We start from the raw sequence: 23,408 nt of genomic DNA, 5'->3' as shown, positions 1-23,408 counted from the left end.
AGGAGCCAGGAGCTTCCTCTGGATCTCCTACGTGAGTGCAGGGGCCCAAAGCACTTGGGCCATCCTCTGCTGCTTTCCCAAGCCATAGCAGAGAGCTGGATTCGAAGAAGTGCAGCTGAGACAAGAAGCAGCATCCATACGGGATGCCGGCACCTCAGGCCAAGGTTTAACCCACTACACTGCAGCCCTGTCCCCTCTCATACAGTTTTAAATGAGTGGATTTAGGAAGGTCCTCACAGTAATGACTGGGACATAAAAAACAATACGTAAATGTTCAGTATATTTGTATGTATTTTCTACATCTTCTTCCTTTTTTTTTTTTTTTTTTTTTGGTTTGTTTTTTGAAAGGGAGGGAAGGAGAGAGAAAGAGAAAGGGAGACAGCCCCCATCTGCTGATTCAATCCCAGATGCCTGCAACAACCCAGGGTTGGGCCAAAACTGGGAGCCAGGAACTCTGGCCAGGCCTCCAGATGGGTGGTAGGAATCCAGCTACTGAGCCATCGCTGCTGCCTCCTGGGGTCTGCATCACAGGAAGCTGGAGTCAGGAGCTGGAGCCGGGAATTGACCCCAGGCACTCCGGTGTGGGATGCTGGTGTCTAAACCTCCAGGCCAAACACTCATCCCTTCTTGCTCCTCTCTTACACTAGTGAAATGAAGGCCTAAGAATACAAGGGTTTTGCCCCTGACAACAACTACATAGTAGGGCTGGGCCTGGGACCAAGGTCTCCTGATCCAAAGTTCAGTGCTTGGCGGATCACCCTGTATGTCCTGCAAACACCCACCTGCTGCAGAGCTTCCTGGGGAAGAGTGTTAGAACCTAAACCCTGAGGGTGCATTTTCCTCTGTTTTGTGCGACAATAACGGAATACCTAAGCCTGAGTAATTTATGATACATAGACATTTACTTGGCTCACAGTTCTGGAGACTGGGAAGTGCAAGATCAAGGGGCTGTGTCTACCCAGGGTCTTCCTGCTGCATCATACCGTGGAAGAAAGCATCGCGCGGTGAGAGAGAGGGACCAGTTTGCTTTTATAACAAACCAGCTCTCGGGATCTGAGAACAGAGCCTGCGTGATCTGACCGTGGTGGCTTTGAGTGGTATGTTTCCAACACATGGACTCTTGGGGAGGCATTCAAACCAAAAGGGGGTTATGAGAACTGATGAGGAGGCAACTATATCCGTGCCTCTGCTTCCGAAGTGAAAGCAAGACTCCTCCATCCTGGCCTTCCATACCCGTGTAATTGAAGAAGAGGCAGAAGGCTTAGTGATAATATTGCAAGATTTTTGAGAAGTTTGTTGCAAAGAATTCTGCTGTCCCATTCCTCCCACCCCCCACCCCCAATCTGCTAATGTTTTAGAAACCAGGAAGTGCAGGAATGACAAGGAACAACTAACTACCCTTGATCTCATCTGGCAGAGGCACTAAAGTGTGTTACTCACAGGAAGATGCCCGAAGGCTGCACCCAGCCCACCTGCTATCTACTGACGCCTTAGGCCTGCTCATCTCTGATCTAATCAGAATGAACCCTCTTTTCCTTCCGCCTTCCAAGTCTCACCGAGCACCTCTCACGGGCAGAACACAGTCCAGACTCCTGCTGTTAGGTAAGTCTAGCAAACTAGTTCTGGAGAAGGCATAGAAAGAAGTGAGAATTGTCTTGAAACTCCAACAATCCGGTGAGATTTACATCTTTGGCTACTCAGGGAAATGGACACAGGCTCTTCTATCCATGTTTACCTTTCAAACAACAATATTAAGACACTAGGGGCCGACGCTGTGGCGCCTGTGGCATCGGCATCCCATATGGGCGCTGGTTCAAGTCCCGGCTACTTCACTTCCGATCCAGCTCTCTGCTAATGTGCCTAGGAATGCAATGGAAGATGGACCAAGTGCTTCAGTCCCTGCTCCCATGGGGGAAACCCAGAAGCAGCTCTGGCTACTGGCTTCGAATCGGCCCAGCTCCGCCATTGCAGTTATCTGGGGAGTGAACCAGCAGATGGAAAACCTCTCTCTCTCTCTCTCTCTCTCACTGTCTGTCTCTGTAATTGTGCCTCTCAAATAAATAAATCTTTTAAAAAAGCCATTAAAAAATACACTAGCATGCTTCTCTCCAACCAGCCCTCCTATGAATGAAGAGTTCACTACTATGTTCCTCCAAATTCATTTGTTGGAACCCTGACTCCCAGCATCTCAGACTGTGGCTGTGTTTTGAGAATTAATTTAAAATGACGCTATTGGGGTAGGTCTTCAGAAGAGGAAATGTGATAACACTAGTTTTTATTCCCTTTGGATATATACAGAGAAGTGGGATAGCTGGGGCCAGCGCTGTGGCGTAGTAGGTTAAGCCTCCGCCTGTGGCACTGACATCCCATATGGGCACCTGTTCGAATCCCAGGTGCTCCATTTCCAATCTAATGGAAGATGGCCCAAGTGCTTGGACCCCTGCACCCACACGGGAGACCCAAAAGCTCCTCCTAGTTCCTGGCTTCGGATCGACCCAGCTCTGCCATGGTGGTGGCCATTTGGAGAGTGAACCAGTGGATTTCTCTCTCTCTCTCTCTCTCTGTGTGTGTGTGTGTGTGTACGTCCCTCTCTCTCTTTAACCCTGCCTCTCAAATAAATCTTTGGAAAAAAAAAAGAAAGGAATGGGATAGCTGGAGGAGATGGTATATCTACTTAGTTGTTGAGGAACCTCCCTAATGCCTGTACTAATTTACATGCTCACCACAGTTCCCTTTTCTCTGCATCTTCATCAGCATTTGTTATTTTTGGCTTTTTGGTAACAGCCATTCTGATGGAGGTGAAATGATGCCTTGTTGTGGCCTTGTTTGCATTTCCCCGGTGGCTAGTGATGTTGAAAATTTTTTGTTGGTTTCTATTTCTTCTTCTGAAAAAAATGTCTATTCAGATCATTTGTCCATTTTTGAATGGGATTATTTGGTTTCTTTGTTGTTGAGTTTTTTGAGTTCCTAATATATTCTGAATGTTAATCCTTGCCAGATGAATAGTTTGCAAATATTCTCCCATTCTGTAGATTGTTGTTTTTTTACTCCGTTGATTGTTTCCTTCACCATATAGAAATTTCTTTGACATAATCCCATTTATCTATCTTTTGCCTGTGCTTTTGGAGTCTTATCCAAAACATCATTGTCTATCCTGATGTCTTGAACAATGTCCCCCATATTTTCTTCTAGTGGTTTTATGCCTTCCATTTAAATCATTGCTCTATTTTCGGTTAATTTTGTATATGGTGAGAGATGCAGATCAAGTTTCATTCTTCCTTCTATGAATGTCCTGTTTGCTCAGCACTACTAATAAAGAGGCTGTTCTTTATCTTTTTTGCTGTCTTTGTTGAGCATCAGTTGGCTGTAGATGTATTATTTGATGCCTAGGGTTTCTATCCAGTTCCACTGGGCTGTATGTTGGTTTTTAAGCCAGTACCATGATGTAGTGCTGTACTTTGGCCCTGAAGTATGTCTTGAGATTAGTTATTGTGATGCCTTCATCTTTGCTCTTTTTGCTCAAGATACCTGCACTCCCATGTTTATTGCAGCACTGTTCACAATAGCCAAGATATGGAATCAACTGAGGTGTTCACTGATGGATGAGTGGATAAAAAATAATGCAGTGTGTATACATGATGGCCCATGATTAAAGAAGTTTAATCATGGTGTGTATGTCATAAAATATTATGACACCCTGTCACTTGTGGCAAAATGATTGGAACTAGAAGACGTTGTGCTAACTGAAAGCACAGAAAGACAAATGCTGCATGTTCTTATGTATGGAAGCTTAAAAAGTTGTTTTCAAAGTAGGAAAGAGTAGAATAGTGATTACTAAAGGCCAGGAAGGGTAGAGGCCAGGAAGGGAATGGTAGAAGCTAGGTGGGGAAGGGGGATAGAGGCAGGTTGGAGAATGAGTAGCAAACCCAGTTAGGTAGGAGCAATAGGTATTCAAAAGTATGATAGAATGACCGTGGTTTACAATATCCTATTATAGAGTTGAGAAGAACTAGAAGAGAGGAGCTCAAAGGCTCCAAACATAAAAAAAAAAAAAATGATGAAGAGACAAAAATTCTAAGTACCCTGATTTGATCATTACACATTGTATACATGCACTGAAATGGCACACTGTATACCACAAATATGTATAATTGTATGTATGTTAATTTAAAGTTTTTTTCAAAGATGTATTTATTTATTTGAATGGCAGAGCTACAGAGAGGCAGAGGCAGAGAGAGGGAGGTTAAAGGGAGAGAAAGAGAGAGAGAGGGAGAAAGAGGGAGAGAGAGAGAGAGAGAGAGAGAGAGAAAGAGAGGTCTTCCATCTGCTGGCTCACTCCCTAGATGGCTGCAACAGCCAGGAGCCAGGAGATTCTTCTGGGTCTCCCACACGGATGCAGGGGCCCAAGGAATTGGGCCATCTTCTACTGCTTTCCCATGCCATAGCAGAGAGCTGCATCAGAAGTGGAGCAGCTGAGACTTGAACTAGCTCCCACATGAGATGCCGGCCCTGCAGGCGGCGACCTCACCCGCTATGCCACAGTGCCAGCCCTGAAAATATTATTTTTAAAAAGAGGAAATTTGGACAGAGACACAGGTGTGTCTATGCCTAGAGGAAAGACTCTGGGGGACACAGCAAGAAGGCGGCCATTTGCAAACCCAGAAGATGGCCTCAGGAAGAACCAAACCTATGGGCACCTTCATCGCAGACTTCGTGCTCCAGAACAGTGAGAAAATAGATTTCCGTGGTACAAGCCCAGCTTCCTGTGGGGTCTTGTTATAGCAGCCTGCTGTGGTTTGAATGTGGTCACTGTCATCAGAACTCATGATGGGGCTTAATTCCTTGGTAGGGCAGTGTTGGGAGAGGGGCCCAGTGTTTGGGTCATGGGAGCAATGCCCTCAGAAACAAAGGGAGACCATCTCCAGAAGTGAGGTCTCTCTCTTGTGGGAGTGGATCAGTTACCACAAGAGCAGGCTGTATTAAGCAAAATACTAGTACCCCTAGTATTTTGTCTCTTCTGAAGGTGCCAAAGTCTCTTCCACTTCTCCACCACAGGATCCTCACAGAAATCGAATAGATGTGGATACTCCCTCTTGGACTTCCAATTGCCAGATCATGAGCCAAAACAAAACTCTCTTCTTCATAAATTACCCAGTCAAGTATTCTTTAAAAATTTTTTACTAATATAAAGAGAGCCGATTTTTAGCACTCCATAGGTATAGTTCCAAGAAGACAACCACACTTCCCTCACTCTCCTGCTTTCGCCAAATACCCCTCCTTTCCTCTCTCCCCTACCTTTATCAGTTTTTGCAAAGCCATAATTTTAATCCACTCTATATTCACAGGCTTAGTTTTTCACTAATCATAATATTCAACAAGTAGAAAGTAGGAAGACCACAGTTGCACAGGAGTCTAACCAAGGGCTAAAACTGACAATCATATCACCAAAATGACTATTTCATTCCTAAACTTTTTTTGTAATCTATATTAACCACCACATATCAGAAAAATATGATATCTGTCTTTTTGAGACTGGCTTATTTCACTGAGTATAACAGTTTTTAATTGCATCCATTTTTTTTCTGCAAAAGACAAGATTTCATTCTTTTTTATGGTTGAATGGTATTACATAGTGTATATACCACATTTTCTTTATCCATCCATCAGTTGATGGACATCTAGATATCTTAGCTATTGTGAATTGAGCTGCAATAAACATGGAGTACAAATAATTCTTCCAAATGCTGACTATATTTTGCTTGGGTAAATTCCCATGAGTGGGATGGATGGGTCATTTGATAGGTCTATTTTCAGACCTCTGGGGAATCTCCATGCTGTCTTCCATATTGGTTGTACTAGTTTATATTCCCACCAACAGTGAATACCTTTTCCCCCACATCCTCACCAGCATTTATTGTTGTTTTTTTTTTTTAGTTGATAACCATTCTAAATGGGGTAAGGTGAAACCTCGTTATGGTTTTTATTTACATTTTCCTGATGGCTAGTGATCCTGAGCATTTTTTCACGTGTCTGTTGGCCATTTGTATTTCATCCTTTGAAAATTGCCTGTTCATGTCCTTTGCCCATTTCTTAATTAAATTGTTTGTTTTACTGTTGTTGAGTTTCTTGAATGGTCTATAAGTTCTGAATATTAATCCTTTATCAGTTGCATGGTTCGCAAATATTTTCTCCCATTCTGTTGGTTGCCTGTTCACTTGTCGAGTGTTTCCTTTGTAGTGCAGAAGCTTCTCAGCTTGATGTAATCCCATTTTCCATTTTTGTCTTTATTGCCTGTGCTTCTGCAGGTATTAACCTTACAACAACACAAAACAGGCTCAGACACAGCCCTAGCAAACAATATCAGGTGTGCTCACCCTCATCTCCAAGGAAGACACAAAGTCCCCTCATCACTGTATCCATCCATATCATCTGATCTTAATCCCTCTAGTTGAGTCAAAAACCCTACTTCAATTGTGCAAGTGAAAGATTAATCACAAAGTTAACCACTACCTTAAGTTAGTGAATAAAGAGGGAAAGCATAATAATAATTATAACTTATATAACACACACAAGTATGAACATACACACAACAATGTAAAGAAGAAAAGATGCAGTTGTAATGGTCTCCATTTCTGTACTGGGTCATGTGGCCAAAGTCAGAATTATGACTTGCTTGTTCCATTCCCCATTCCATGTTCCCTTGACTTTCAGTTAGTGGCATCCCATAGGATCCTGACTTATGACTCTAGCAACTGAAAGTGCTCTAATTCAGATCAGAGAAATGGAGCCATACCTAGAGAGAGACTTTCATGTTTTAATGTGGGTGATGGTCAGTACGTTTCTGTGCTGATGAGAAGAATCCTGTACTATGGGGAAAACAGATATTACTACAGAAAACAGATGTTTCTACAGAAAAAAACAAGCATGACTTCAGAAGCAATGACGTTGGTGAGGAGAGAGGAAATAGATTCCGGTGCACACATTGAGAGACTGGCTGATGGCAGAAGCACACTGTTTCATGCAGTGTAACAGAAAGGAAGGCAGAGTAGATGAGTATGGAGGCCATGATAAAGTGTTTGGAGTTCATCCTCTGGAAACTGGGGAATTAATCATTCTAAGTAGGAGAGGACTTCATGATTGGGTCTGTGTTTAGGAAGAATATCTATGGCTACCACATGGAACACAGGTTTCAGCAGGCAAGAGGAAAGGCAAGGAGGCTGCTGCACTGAACCAGGTCAAAAGAGATAATGGTCAGGGCCAGGGCTGTGGCGTAGTGGGCTAAGCCTTCGACTACGTGCTGGCATCCCATATGGGCTCTGCTTTGAGTCCCGGCTGCTCCTCTTCTGATCCAGCTCTCTGTGATGGCCTGGGAAAGCAGTAGAAGATGGCCCAGGTCCTTAAGCCCCTGCACCTGCATGGGAGACCAGGAAGAAGCTCCTGGCTCCTGGCTTCGGATTGGCATAGCTCCAGCTGTTGCGGCCATCTGGGGAGTGAACCAGCATATGGAAGACCTCTCTCTGTCTCTACCTCTCTCTCTCTAACTCTGTCTTTCAAATAAATAAAATAAATCTTTTAAAAAAAAATCACCCCACGTGGCTGCCATATCGCAAGCAGAAAGTAGAGACCAGCGTGGAAGCAGAGATCATTTTAGAAGCTGCTGTAACGATTCAGGGAAAGATGAGTGTAGCTTGGACCAAGGTGATGGTGATGGTGGGTGCGGTGGTAAACGGGGCTCAGACGGGAGTGCTTTTGGAAGACAGAGCCTTCATGTCTGAATCTGCCCACAGAGCAGATGTGGAATGTGAGAGAAAGAGGTCTCAGGAAAGACTCTGATGCTTTTGGCCTGAACAACTAGAAGAATCAAATTGTCATTTACTAAACTAGAATAAATCTGGGCGAGGAGAATGGGGTGAGGAGTGGCGTATGGGTTGAGGAATTGATTCAAGGTTTTGTTTTTCACATGTAAATTTTGAGATGCCAGTTTGTGATGTAAAGAGAGACATCAAGAAAAAATTGGATATATCCGTGTATATTCAGAAGAAAGGATGAGGCCAATACATAATTTAGAAGACATCAATCTATTTAAATCTATAGAATCAGAGAAATCCCCTAGGCCGATGAGTCTCCACTGATATGAGCCACCCACTATAGAAAATTCTGGGCCGGCGCTGTGGCTCAACAGGCTAATCCTCCGCCTAGCGGCGCCAGCACACCGGGTTCTAGTCCCTGTCAGGGCGCTGGATTCTGTCCCAGTTGCCCCTCTTCCAGGCCAGCTCTCTGCTGTGGCCCTGGAGTGCAGTGGAGGATGGCCCAAGTGCTTGGGCCCTGCACCCCATGGGAGACCAGGAGAAGCACCTGGCTCCTGCCTTCGGATCAGCGCAGCGCGCCAGCCGCAGCGCGCCAGCCGCAGCAGCCATTGGAGGGTGAACCAATGGCAAAAGGAGGACCTTTCTCTCTTTCTCTCTCTCTCACTGTCCACTCTGCCTGTCAAAAAGTAAAGAAAGAAAGAAAATTCTGGAAAACTACTAGCTCATTTATTTGGGAGAAGGGTAGAGGTTTTTATGATGATTAGGGTGGAGGCACCACAACGGCTCTCTGGGTAGGGTCAGGGCTATTGGGCACCCTGCACAAAAGAAACTCCCATATTCCGTATGGTTTTAAAATTTCCTATCAGACACTCGTGTGGTGGAAAATAGTGTTTACTATTTGTCTCAGTCTAACTCGTTTTACATGTGAACACAAAGTACTTGTGCTTGGTTTTAGTATACACTGAGTTCCCCCAGAAACACTGCTTCTGTGTAATTAATCGCCAGTGCTTTGTCTTGCTGGGAAAATCAACGGCACGGCTGCTTGCTGTGTCGAGACGCCAGTTCCCCCGCGTGGCTCTGCAGGCGCTGTGGCTTTGGCAGGCACAGCGATTCCAGGAGTGAGTGCAGGCCTCTGACAAGCATTGCAGCGTGCCAGAGGATAGTGCACACTTCTTACACGTTCAAATACGTAAGATTTTATGCATTCATTTCCGCTTTCTCCTTTTTTTCCTGAGAGGGAGTTAAATCCCTTCGTGTGGAATGCCACGTGGGGATGGGTGGCAGACGCCCTCCATCTGCCTCTACCTTCACTCTGCCCTTGTGAATCTTGCTTCCTGCCACAGAAGCCTGCTCTTTAAAGGGTAGCACCAACCAGCTCGCTTGCCCAGCGGCTTCCGGCTGGGTTCAGCAGAAGGGAGATACCAATCCTGCATCTTGGCTGCATCTTGGCCCGTCAGGCCTCAAGGTGGCAGACGCTACCTCCAATGCCCCATCGTTCCTTGCTGGGTCCCTTGGCTTTGCCCACATTTTTGGCAGGGGTCCCTTCATTAAGCTGGTCTCAGCTGGACTTCCATCTGAGTGTGCCATCTGTTTCCTGCCAGGCCCAGGGGAACACAGTAGTTACATTATTTCTGAATTTCATTTCAGAAGAGTAAAGGGCCAAGTCACAAAAGATCCGTTACAAAAAGGGAGTCACTCCAGAATGTAGAGCATTTTCTAGGACCATGGAGCTGGTTCTGGACTAAATCAGTGGTATGAAAAGTGAAGTGGGGAGAACTGCTGCAGATTGAAAAGGTGGAAAGGGCACAACGAAATGTCATGGGGAGTTTTCTCATGGATGCAAATTTGAACAAACCCCCTGTCGTAAGGCCTATCTGACACATAAACGAAAGTTCAGTCACACTAGGCAATAAAGAACACCAAATACCGATTTTATATTCTGTTAGGTGTGATCGTGGCATGGTCGATTAAAAAAAAAAAAAGATAAAGCCCCATGTTGGGAGCAGGTGTTTCTCCTGGCCGTTAACACACCTGTGTCCCACATCAGAGTTCCTATGTTTTATTCCCAACTCCAGCTCCTGACTCCAGTTTCCTGCTAATGCAGGCTCTGGGAGACAGGGGTAATGGCTCAAGTAGTTGGGTTCCTGTCACCCCCGTGGGAAATCTGGATTGAGTTTCCAACTCCCAGCTTTGATCCCAGCCCAGTGTGGGCTACTGCGGCATCTGGAGAATCAAGGATGAGAGCCCTCTCTCTCTTCCTCTCTCTCTCTCTCTCTCTCTCTCTCTCCATCTCTGTCTCCCTTTAACTCTCTGTCTCTCAAATAAATAAATAAAATCTAATAAATAGCCTATGTCTTTAATAAATGAGCACTGAAATATTCAGGAGTAAAATGACATCATGCCTGGGATTTGCAAATTCTTCAGTTAAAAAAAAAGAAAAAAGAGGCCGGCGCCGCGGCTCACTAGGCTAATCCTCTGCCTGTGGCGCCAGCACTCTGGGTTCTAGTCCCGGTTGGGGCACCAGTTCTATCTCGGTTGCTCCTCTTCCAGTCCAGCTCTCTGCTGTGGCCCGGAAGTGCAGTAGAGGATGGCCCAAGTCCTTGGGCCCTGCACCTGCATGGGAGACCAGGAGAAGCACCTGGCTCCTGGCTTCAGATCGGTGCAGCGCCAGCTGTAGCAGCCGCTTGGTGGGTGAACCAATGGAAAAAGGAAGACCTTTCTCTCTGTCTCTCACTCTCACTGTCTAACTCTGCCTGTCAAAAAAAAAAAAAGAGAGAGAACAAGCAAACGGGGGTGAGGGGAATCCCGTTAAATATGGAATACAGGTCACAGGTACATGGGAATACCCTGTACTGCTCTCTCTACCTTTGCTTGTTTGTTTTAAATACTTTATGATAAAATGTTTATAAAATGAAACAAATTAAAAGGGGTATTGAGTCCGACAGGGCTGGGACTCATCAAGGAGGGCAAGGAGTGTGGACAAGAGAAGAGAGCTAAGACTGGGTCCTAGTTTGCGAGGATCGGGAAGAGAAGGGAGTGGTGTCCCCACGGGCCAAGGGAGGGTTTCAGGAATGACATGGTCATCTGGACTGTAGATGAAGCAAGTTGGAGAGTGACTGGCTGGAAACTGACCACTGGTTTTAGCAACACGGAGGTCATTGGTAACCTTGACAAGAGCACTTTTGGTGTTGGGCAGCAGGGCCACAATCTCACTGACTTCAAGTCCAGTCCTCCCGTTCTATACGCCCCGCTTCTCTTCTCTCTTCTATAGCACTCTGCGTGCTTACGGTACATGGATTGGAGAGGGTTCAGAGGGAATGGGAATAGAGAAACTAAGAGGCTAGAGCCAACCTTTTGAGACGTTTCATTAGAGTAGACAGACGGGGTGCTGGCAAGAAATAGTGGGCTTCAAGGGAGGGAGGTGGTTTGGTTTTTAAGAGAGGACTTATCACCATATGCAAGTTGCAAATATGCATCAACAAGGAGAGAAAAATGGTATATGAGACAGAAATTACAGAACAGGGGAGGGGAGATGGCCTCTGGTGCACAGGTGGCGGCCATGGCCTTGGACAGGAGCAAGGTCAGTTCCCTCATGGTTAGCAGCGGGAACGCGGAGTGTGTGGGCACAGAAGCTAGGGGGTAGGGAGGCGTGGTGAGAGGACGGTGGAGGTTCTCTTCTGACTGCTGTTTCCAGGAAGTAGGCAAGCTCGACAGGTGAGGGTGAAGATGGGGAGGAGACTTGGGAGGTCTTTCCTGCTGGAGGAGACCCAATAAGAAATAGTTGGCTAAGGGAGTGAGAGAGCAAATGGACCAGGAAAATGAGTAGCATTACTGGCCCATTTAAAGTGAAACCGAGCCAATGCCTGTAAAGGCTGCTTCCTAGAAGGCACTATCACATGGAACCTCTTAGCCCCAGCAACCGGAGCTCCAAGAAGGGGTATTCTGAGTCAGATAAAATTACATATATAATATATTTTATATATTATTTATGTATTAATATATTTATATATTATATATTTACATTCTATATTAATATATTTGATATATTAATACACGCACATGGCATTTCTTTGACTCCTTTGGCCTTCAAGATCCCAGCATCACGACCTCAGTTTCAACACAGCGGCTTTAGTCTCACTGCTGTTCGTGCTGCCCGCTGTTGAAGCGGTAGAAGTTGGAGACACTGTCACACTCTTGCTAGGAGGGAGCCGGGTATTTGGCCTAGCAGTTCAGGCATCCATATCCTATATTGCAGAGCCAGGATTCAATACTGACTTCTGCTCCTGACTCCAGCATTCTGCTAACAAAGATCTTGGGAGGCAGGGCTGATGGCTCAATCGACTGGGCTTCTGCCACCCACATGGGTGACCAGGCTGTTGTTGCAAACATTTGGAGAGTGAATGTGTGAATGGAAATTTTCTCTCTCTCTCTCTCTATCTATCTCCCTCTTTCTCTCTCTCTAACTTTTAATAATAGATAAATCTTTTTTAAAAAAAACGATTCCAATTAGGACACCTGTATCCCATATCTGGATCAGAAGTGAAGCAACCGAGGCTTGACCTGGCACCCAGAGGGGATGCTGGTGTCACAAGCGGTGGCTTAACTCATTAGGCCAAAATGCCAGCCCCCCTAAATCCCATATCTGAATACCTGAGTTCAAGTCCCAGCTCTGCTAATGTAGACTCGGAGGCAGCAGGTGATGGCCCACGTGGGAGACTTGCAGGGTGTTCCTGGCTCCTGGCTGCAGCGTGGCCTGGCTCTGACCATTGTGGACATTTGTGGAATGAACCAGCAGATGGGAGGTTTCTATCTCTCTCCCTCTCTCTCTTTCAAGTAAGGAAATAAATGAATGCAATTTTTAAAATTTATTTGAATAAGAATGTTCAAATTATGGCTTTATTCATAAGAGCTAAAATTTGGGCAAAATCTGAATATTCACTAACAGGAGAATAAAACCATTTGTGATATAGTCATACAGAAAAATAATTCCAGCAATAATAAAAATGAGTGAACAATGAATACGCAGAACAGCACCAATGAACCTCAAAAATTTTGTGCTGGGAGAAAGAAGCCAGACATAAAAGAACACATTCTATATGGCCCCCTTCACAGGAAGTTCAAGAACAACCAAAACTAGTCCATGGAAGTGGAAATCAGAAGAGTGGCTACCTCTAGCGGATTGGGTGTTTGGATCCTTCCGAAGGGATGGGACTGTTCTCTACCTTGAACTGCGAGGAGGCTCCATGGTGTACATATACTAAAAAACTGAGCTGTATGGTGAAAATTTGTGTGCTTTCCTGAATGCAAACTATATCTCAATTGAAAAAAAAATTAGGGGCTGGCGCTGTGGCGTAGCTGCCCCACTTCCGATCCAGCTCTCTGCTATGGCGTGGGAAAGCAGTACAAGATGGCTCAAGTCCTTGGGCCCCTGCACCTGTGTGGAAGACCCAGAAGAGGCTCCTGGTTCCTGGCTTCAGATTGGCACAGCTCCGACTGTTGTGGCCAATTGGGGAGTGAACCAGCAGAAGGAAGACCTCTCTCTCTCTCTCTCTCTCTCTCTCTCTCTCTGCCTCTTCTCTCTCTGTGTAACTCTGACTTTCAAATAAATAATCTTTAAAAAAAAAATTTTAGATGAGTTTCTTTTTTCATTAGAAATGCAAAACAAATGTGTGCTCTTTACATAAAAACAAGTATAACCAGAAGAATGACAAGCCTGGATCCAGTCTCTTGAAACATGATCTGTCTGCAAATCCCTGCAGGTCTTTGCTGGGACAGAAGGAGGGGTGTTTGTGCAGACCCCAAAGGGCAGATGTAGGATACGTTGCGGGGGGCTGAGGGGAGGCTCAAGGACCAAGGAAATGGTCGCCGTCCAACACAAGGAAGACCTTTCTACTCCTCTCTATACGTGAGATCAGCTGCCCAGAGCCCCCAGGCTGCCTGGCATGTGAGGCACAAGGCAGCCAGTGGGACAGAGGCAGAGAAGTTGGGCGTCCAAGCATCAGGTGAGGATGGGACCAGGCTTCCCAGGCCTCTCCCCTGGGCCAATGGATTCCTTTAAGGAATAGTGGGGGCGCCAACGCTGTGGCATAATAGGTTAAGCTTCCTCCTGTGGCACCGGCATCCCATATGGGATCAAGTCCCGGCTGCTCCACTTCCAATCCAGCTCCCTGCTAATGGCCTGGGAAAGCAGTGGAGGATGGCTGAAGTGCTTGCACCCCTGCACCCATGTGGGAGACACAGAAGAAGCTCCTGGCCCCTGGTTTTGGGTGGGCCTAGCTCTGGTCCCTGTGGTCATTTGGAGAGTGAATCAACATAGGAAAGATTCCAACTCTGCCTCTCAAATAAATAAATAAATAAAATCTAAACAAAAAAAGGAATAACAGAGAGCAGAACAGCTCCTCTTCCACACTGTGTTGCCCTCTGTGTTAACATCTGCCTGCAGGGGAGACCAGGCTGGGCCCCGAGGGAAATGAAGTGGGGAGGGGAGGACGGAGGTCACAGGCTCTTAAACTGATAACTGAGCTGGGGGTGAGCTCTGGCGTCTGTCCTGCTGGTGCCTCTGGCTGGCTGTGTGACCTTGTACAACTCCCTTGCCCTTTCTGAGCCTGAGGCTGAATTCCACTTGTTTCTGTGCCTTGCCCAGCACTGGCATCCTTTTGAGGCTACACGAGAATCACTAAAGGGCAGGGGTCCGGGAAGAGTGACTGTCTTGACTCCAGTGGCAGAGGGGAGTCAGAGAGGTTCCAGGACTCTTCCCTGCCCCTTTTTGTGGACCTCCCTGCTTCTTTGTCACTAGGTTCTCTTCCGAGAGCCCCAGTTCCCCACCCAGGCCACCTTGCTCACCTCGGGATGGGGACGGAGTCCACCCACCCCGGGCTAGTTTCAACACATCCTCTGCCAGACAGAAGGCCGTTCCTGCACGGTGAGCAAGGAGGGCTCACCCTGGGCTGGGCCTCGCCCGGAAAGGGCCTTGGGCCACAGCAATCAGGGACTTCCTTGATTGCTCTGGAGATGGGAGCCTCACCCAGTTCTGCCCAGCTGCCCTGCGGGAGAAAGGAGGAGGATTTGGATCCAATCCAAACCGCCATGTCCCAGCCCAGCTTGCTGCTTCCTCTGCCCTCGCTGCTGCCTTCTGCACTCCGGTCCTTGCCTCCCCCCCCCCCCCTTTTTTTTTTTTTTGACAGGCAGAGTGGACAGTGAGAGAGAGAGACAGAGAGAGAAAGGTCTTCCTTTACCGTTGGTTCACCCTCCAATGGCCGCCGCGGCCGGCGCACTGCGCCGATCCGAAGCCAGGAGCCAGGTGCTTCTCCTGGTCTCCAATGCAGGTGCAGGGCCCAAGGACCTGGGCCATCCTCCACTGCACTCCCGGGCCATAGCAGAGAGCTGGCCTGGAAGAGGGGCAACCGGGACAGAATCCGGCGCCCCGACCGGGACTAGAACCCGGTGTGCCGGCGCCGCAAAGCGGAGGATTAGCCTATTGAGCCTCCTTGCCTCCCTTTTAAAAAAGAGTTGTTTGGGGCCAGCGCTGTGGCGTAGTGGTAAAGCTGTCACCTGCAGTGCCAGCACCCTATTTGGACGTCAGTTCGAGTCCTGGTTGCTCCATTTCTGATCCAGCTCTCTGCTATGGCCTGGGAAAGCAGTAGAAGATGGCCCAAGTCCTTGGGCCCCTGCACCCATGTGGGAGACCTGGAGGAAACTCCTGGCTCCTGGCTTCAGATCGGCGCAGCTCCGACCATTGTGCCATCTGGGGAGTGAACCAGCAGATGGAAGCCCTCTCTCTCTCTCTCTCTCTGCCTCTCTGCCTTTCAAATAAATCTAAAAAAAAAAAAGTTATTTATTTACTTGAAAGACAGAGAGAGGGGGATCTTCCATTTACAGGTTTACTCCCTAAATGGCCACAACAACCAGGTCAAAGCCAGGAGCCAAAAATTCTGTCCAGGTCTCACATGTGAGGGGCACCGTCTTCCACTGCTTTCCCAGGTACAACAGCAGGGAGCTGGATCAGAAACAGAGCAGGGACTGGGGCCATAGCGTAATGGGTAAAAGCCATTGCCGGAGACACCAGCATCCCATATGGGCACTGCTTTGAGTCCCAACTGCTCCACTTCTGATCCAGCTCCCTGCCAGTGCACTTAGGAAAACAACAGAGGATGGTCCAAGTGCTTGGGCTCCTGCACCTATGTGGGAGACACGGAAGAAGCTCCTGGCTCCTGGCTTAGGTCTGGCCCAGCCTGGCCATTGCAGCCATCTGGAGAGTGAACTCTCTCTTGTCTCTTCCTTTCTCTGTGTAACTCTGGCTTTCAAATAAATAAATCTTTACATTAAAAAAAGGGGCCAGCACTGCTATGTAGCAGATTAAACCACTGTCTGCAGTGCCAGCATCCCATGTGGGTGCTGGTTCGAGTCCCGGCTGCTCCACTTCCAATCCAGCTCCCTGCTAATGCACCTGGAAAAGCAGTGGAAGATAGCCCAGGTGCTTGGGCCCGCGCACCTGTGTGGGAGACCTGGAAGAAGCTCCTGGCTCCTGGCTTTGGATCAGCCCAGCTCTAGCTATTGCGGATGGAAAATCTCTCTCCTCTTTCCTCTGTAACTCTGCCTTTCAAATAAATAAATAATTTTTTTTTTTAAGAATAAAAGACTATTTAAAAAAAAAAAAAAAGCAGTGGAGCAGCCAGGACTAGAAGCAGTACTCTAACATGCCGAAGTCGTGAGCAGCACCTTAACCGGCTGCACCACAATGCCGGCCCCACTGGGCTCCCTTTGCTCCCTCAACACATGTTATGACTCCATTACATACCAGGCCCCATGGTAGGCCCTAGAGACACAAAGCCTTGTGATCCTAGGTGTGCTGTGCCCTGAGAAGCTCACAGTCCAGTGGGAGAGCCCAAGGTGTGGGGGTGCTGTTGATTTTCATTCTTGGCAGTCCTTACGTTCTACTGAGTCATTGCCAACACTGAATTAGCAAATACGGGGCCACCTGTTCCAGGCAAATTCAAGATTAAGTTGTTTTGAGCCTCTGAGCACAACATTTCAGTCCACCACTTGCTACACAGCCTTGTTTTCTGTGTATTCCATTTAATGACACCTGATTTAATTGTGTATTATTGATTCACTAGCATTGCACTCACAGTCAAGAGTATTGTGGCTGGTGCTAACTGCAGCTTGTCTGATGCACCTGCTCTCTCTTTAAGGCACAGCACAGCCTTCTTATGCTTAGGAGCCCTAGCCAGCACCTCACACTGTGCTTGGAGGCCTTTAAACAGTGAATTCACTGGGGCCGGCACTGTGGCATAGCAGGTAAAGATGCCACCTGCAGTGCCGGCATCCCATATGGGCGCTTGTTTGTGCCCTGACTGCTCCACTTCCACTCCAGCTCCCTGATAAAGCCCTGGGAAAAGCAGGGAAAGATGGATCAAGTGTTTGTACCCCCTGCCACCCCGATGAAGCTCCCGGCTCCTACCTGGACCAGTCCTGGCTGTTGTGACCATTTGGAAAGTGAACCAATGGATGGAAAATCCCTCTCTCAATCTCTCCCTCCCTCTCTGTAACTCTGACTTTCAAAATAAATTAGATTAATTTTTAAAAATAGTGAAAGTACCCAGAAAAAAACACAAAAGTCGTAACACAAGGTAGATCATGCAAAGGGCACCTGTGAACAACAGGAGATTTAAAAACAACAACAGGGAAAACATCACCTTGTTCGCTTTGCTTGGGATCCGCACGTGGTCTAGCTCGAAATTTTCGCTGCCTGTGCTCCTCCGTGAGTGGCCTTGAGTATTGATTTTGGGGTCATAACTCAATCCAACCAAGAAAGGAATTTTCATGGATGTGGACTCCATGAATTCCAAGGACCCACATGGGCTGCGTGGGGGAGCCTGCAGGAGTCTCTGGGCCAGACTGCAACAGTCAGGGACAGTCCCCCAAGAGACGATATTTTGGCTGGTTCTTGACGGTAGAATTCCTAAGTGTTGACTTCTCCCTCTTAATTTACATGAAAATCATGCCAACAAGGGGCAAATGAGTTGCTCCACCCCCAGCGCTGCCTTCATAAAGATGCTACTCGCCAGCACGGCGGCTCAATAGGCTAATCCTCCGCCTGGCGGCGCCGGCACACTGGGTTCTAGTCCCTGTTGGGGCACTGGATTCTGTCCCAGTTGCCCCTCTTCCAGGCCAGCTCTCTGTTGTGGCCCGGGAGTGCAGTGGAGGATGGCCCAAGTGCTTGGGCCCTGCACCCCATGGGAGACCAGGAGAAGCACCTGGCTCCTGCCTTCGGATCAGCACGGTGCGCCGGCTGCGGCGGCCATTGGAGGGTGAACCAACGGCAAAGGAAGACCTTTCTCTCTGTCTCTCTCTCTCACTATCCACTCTGCCTGTCAAAAAAATAAATAAAATAAATAAATAAAATAATTTTTTAAAAAAAGATGCTACTTACTCTTTCCCAACAGAAATCCAGGCACTGGGGCAGGTGTTGGTGTTGTGGTTAAGATGTACACGGGCCATGCATCCCATATAGGAGCGCTGGGTTTGTCTCAGTTCTGCTTCTGATCCAGCTTCCTGCTACTGTGCGCCCTTGGAGGCAGCAGGTGATATCTCAAGTATTTGGGTCCCTGTCACCCAAGTGGGAGACCTGGATTGAGTTCCATGCTCCTGGCTTTGGCTTGCACCAGTCCTGGCTGTTACAGGCATTTGGGGAGTGAATTCACAGATCTGTCTCTGTCTCTATGCCTTTCAAATAAATTAAACAAATAATGAATGGATTAAACTAAAGCGGGGTGGGGAGGGAAATCTAGGCATCATCTCCCCTCCCTTCTTTCTCTCAAGTGTATCCAGTGCCCCGAGCTGCCGAACCTGCCCTCTCCTTTGCCTGCACTGCCACCCCTGCCACCACCCCAGTCCAGAACTTTCTTAGTTTGTTCTGGGACTCTTGCAGGAGAAGCCCCTTCCTTAGTCCCCCCGCTCTCACCCCCCTCGAGCCCTTCTGCACAGAGCCGCTGACGCAGTGTCTCCAAACACGGGGCTCATCCTGGCTTCCCTCTGCTGTCCTCAGGACAAGGACCAGGACACAAGGCCAGGTGTGCACCACCTGCCTCTACCTGCAGCCCAGCCTCTTTGGCGCCTCCTCCCCTCCATCCTTATGCCCCCTGGCCTGTTTTCTCCCTGGCCACAGGGCTTTAGCACAGGCTGCTCCTTCTCCCTGAGAGAATATCTTGCTCCTGCCTCTCTTTACCTAACTCCTATTCTTTGTTTGAGCCTCAGGCCAGGAGCTCTCAGCCTTTGCAGATCCCCTTAGGCACTCAGAGTTCCTGCCCTTCCTTGTGACATTCAGGACAGCACTTCCAGTCGGTTCTCATCAGTTTTTCCAAGCAGGGAAAATGCCCATAAAGGCAGAATGTTGTGTCTACTACACTTGGGACTCCCTGTGTGTTACTAAGCCCACCTCCCTTCCCCTGGAACCCTAATGCAGACCTGGCTTCGGCACGAGCCTCATCTCTTTAGAAGGAAGCAGGCTTATTCGGCCATGCTTTGTAGACCGGAAGCTCTCAGACAGCAACGTGGTGTGTCTGCCACCCCTTCCAGAGCCACCAAGAATCTCACTGATTTTTTAAAAAAACGTCAATTTATGGGGCCAGTACTATAGTGCAGGGGGGGTTAAAGCCCTTGTCTGCAGCACCAGTTCCAGTTCTGGCTGCTCCACTTCCAATCCAGCTCTCTGCTGTGGCCTGGGAAAGCAGTAGAAGGCCCAAGTGCTTGGGCCCCTGCACCCACATAGGAGACCCAGAGGAGGCGCCTGGATCCTGGCTTCAGATTGGTGCATCTCCGGCCATTGTGGCCATCTGGGGAATGAACCGGCAGATGGAAGATCTCTCTCTCTCTCTCTCTCTCTCTCTGCCTCTGCCTCTCTGTAACTCTGCCTTTCAAATAAATAATAAATCCTTAAAAAAATCTATTTATTTGAGAGGCAGGGAAAGAGAGAGAGAGAGAGAGAGAGAGCAAGCACTAGCTCCTGGCAGCACTCAGCAAAGGAGAAGCTGGGAGCCGTGACTCATTCCAGGTGTCCCTCCTCCTGGAGCCATCATCTGCTGCCTTCCAGGGTTCACAGCAGGAAGTCAGAGCCATGACCCTTACAGGGAATACAGGCCTCTGAGCTGCTAAGGCTAAACACTCACTTCTACACTCACTTCTCATCTCACCCCTTTTAAGATTAATTTATTTGAGAGGCAGAGTTACAGAGAGAGAGAGGCAGACAAGAGAGGTCTTCCATCACTGGTTCACTCCCCAAATAGCCATAACGGCCAGAACTGGGCCAATCTGAAGCCAAGAGCCAGGAGCTTCTCTGGATCTCCCATGTGAGGGCAGAGGCCCAAGCACTTGGGCCATCTTCCACTGCTTTCCCAGGCACATTAGCAAGGAGCTGGATTGGAAGTGGAGCAGCCGGGACTCTAGCCAGCGTCCATATGAGACATTGGTGCCACAGGCGGAGGCTTAGCCTACTACACCACAGCACCAGCTCCACAAGAGCCTCTGAATGTTCTCTTCTAGCCCACTTGCACCCTCCTACTTGGTTCACACTGTGGTCAGGGGACACTTATTAAAAATGCAAATCTCTTTTCTGTTTAAATGTCTTCAGTGGCCTTTTTTTTTTATTTGACAGGCAGAGTTAGACAGTGAGAGAGAGAGAGAGAGAGAGAGAGAGAGAGAGAGAGAGAGAGAGAAAGGTCTTTCTTCCATTGGTTCACCCCCCAAATGGCCGCCACGGCCAGAGCTACGCCGATCCGAAGCCACAAGCCAGGTGCTTCTTCCTGGTCTCCCATGCGGGTGCAGGCAGCACCCAGTCATCTGGGCCATCCTCCACTGCCCTCTGGGGCCACAGCAGAGAGCTGGACTGGAAGAGGAGCAACCGGGACTAGAACCCGGTGCCCATATGGGATTCCGGCGCTGCAGGCGGAGGATTAACCAAATGAGCCACAGCCCTTCAATGGCTTTTGATTGCTCTGAAAATAAAGATCAAATTCTTGCCTTGGGCTGCAAGGCTGGAGTCCCGCCCCCCAGCGCCAGCCCATTCACCACTCTCAGGCCACATTGGTCCCCTCTCTGCCCTCTGAACATTGCAAACATTACGTTGTAATGTTCTTTCCCACCTCGGGGGCTGCACAAGCTGTCTTCTCTCCCTGCAGCACTTCCTCCAACTTCTTCCAACACCTGGTTAATCCTCTCCCTTCGTGATGTAAGTCAGATGTCACTGTCTCAGGCCTCGGAGCCAGTTCCCTCTACCACATTGCCCTGCTTCTTTCTTCCATGGTGTGTTTGACAGTCTGAAATTACCTGTTCATTTATCATCATTCCCCACTGAAAATCTCGGCTCTGTGTTCTTCACCACCCCATTCTCAGAGCCGAGCTGGTGCACGGCACACAGTGGACTCACTAGGAATATCAGAGCAGATCTGGAATTCTTTCTTTGGAATGTTGAGATGTTGCCCCTTCTTTCCAGAAGATGGCGCCAAAACCACACCTGGTCCCTAGCGGAGGTGTCGGAGTTGGTGGGCATGACTACAGGTAGCTGGGGAGGGAGTGGGAAGACATGGGGTTTGCGGTGGTCATGCTGGATCCAAGTGTGGAAGAAGGTCAGGATGATGCTGCCCTGTCCAGAAGGGCCTGGATTACCTGGATTATTAGCAAATAACTCACACTCTGGGGCCCCGCATTGCTGCTCCTAAATCAATCCCAGGAACGCAGCAGGGGTCCTTGGGCGAGAGCAGCAAACTGGGGAGAGGCAAGGGCTCTTCATAGAACATTTGGGAGAAACTGAGATCCAGACAGAAGCATCCTAGCGGCCCGGTGAGAACTAGGCCCCTCCTAACAGAGTTTACAGTCACTCAGCCGCACCTGCCCCACCCCGCCCCACTATGCCTGGCCTTGGACTTAGTGGGGAGACCCCCCATGAAGGGGGCATGCCTGCTCAGAGCGCCCTGAGGGGAGGAAGGGCAGGGGCAGCTCCAGAGAGATTTGCAGGAGCCCAGACACCTGGGGCGAGGGGCCGGCAGGTGCCTGCCTAGAGGGTAGGGGAAGCCATCTGGAGTCTCAGACTTCCGACTGAAAGCTGTGGAGACTTGCAGAAGGGCTTCTAAACAGCAGAGCCACTTGTTGTCATGGGTGCTTTGCCGAGGACTGTGGGGAGACCAGAGTGCTCGCGTGGAGGCCAGGCAGGAGGCTTGGTGTAACCCTACCCGGGGGAGCGCGAAGCCTGAGAATATTTTTTTATTTACTTGAAAGTCAGAGTAACAGAGGGAAGAGGAGAGAGAGGGAGAGAGAGAGAGAGAGAGAGAGAGAGAGAGAGAGAGAGAGAGAGAGAGAGATCTCCTGGTTTACTCCCCAAATGGCAGAAATAGCTGGGGCTGGGCCCAGCTGGAGCCAGGAGCCCAGAACTCCATCGGGGTCTCCCATGTGGGTGGCAGGGGCTCAAGCCCTTGGACCATCATCCTCTGCTTTCCCAGGTACTTTAGCAGGGAGCACTACCGGAAGTGGAGCAGCCGGGCTCAAACCAACACTCTGATCTGGGATGCCGGCATCGGAGCAGCAGCCCAACCAGCGGCACCGCAGCGCCGGTCCCAATAACTTTTTTTTAAAAGACAGAGCTTGACGGTTGTTGAATAAAATGGAGGGGAGGTACAAGTGGGTCTCCTGGAACGCGGCCTCAGAGCCCCTGAGCCAGAGCAGACTCCAGACTCCTGCCTCGCCCCCCGCAGCCTCTGACAGGTGATGGCAGCTGCAAGCAGTGGAGCTTGGCTTGCTGGTGGCAAAGCGGTGGGCTGATACAGCAGCCAGTAGCGATGGTGAGGATCAGGGCCGGCCGCCAGGCAGCCCGGATTCCAGCAGGGACTCTGCCACTTCCTGTCTGGTGACCTTGCACAAGCTGATTCTCCGTGCTTCAGTTCTCATCTCTAAGTGGGGGTCACCATGGTGCCTTCCTCATAGGGAGGTTAGGAAGATGGATTGAGTTAACGTGCACGGAACCTGTTAATAAAGCTTTATGGAACAGGTGTAGGTGACGTGGCAGAGCCTTGGCAGGAAAAGCCATGCCCCCCCACGCCCCACTCTGCTGAGTCTCAGGCCCACTCCTCCCCAGGTCCCGCCCACTGGTCTATCAGATAACGAGGTTGGCCAAGTCACTCCAGATCCGGCCACCTTTGCTTTCCTGTGAACCCTGGGGCTCAGTCTACATGTGTGACTGCTTCCCACAGTGTGCACTGGCCCGGAGCCGGATCGCAAACAGGGCTGCGACTCAACGCGGGCTCTCTGACATGGGATGCGGGCGACCCAAGCAATGGGCTGGGGCAATCCTACCAGCCTGGCAGAGCTGCCTTGAGCAATGTAGTACAGCCATTGGCGATCTGAACTCGACTATGGCGGGAGCATTTATCCCACGGAAACCTGACAGGTGTTGCAAGGTGGGCCTTGCCCACCCCACTCCATCACACCAGCGCCGTTGGTTCTCACACTGTGCTTGCTACGATGGGACCACCCCTCCGATGGCAGCATCAGCTGATTGGACAAAGAGTCACAGGCGCCAGTCACAAAGTCGGCTCCAGCCTAGGCAGCCCT

This window comes from Lepus europaeus, chromosome 5 (assembly GCF_033115175.1).
Source record: "Lepus europaeus isolate LE1 chromosome 5, mLepTim1.pri, whole genome shotgun sequence".
NCBI classification, from domain to species: Eukaryota; Metazoa; Chordata; class Mammalia; order Lagomorpha; family Leporidae; genus Lepus; species Lepus europaeus.
This window is presented reverse-complemented; position numbering follows the sequence as displayed.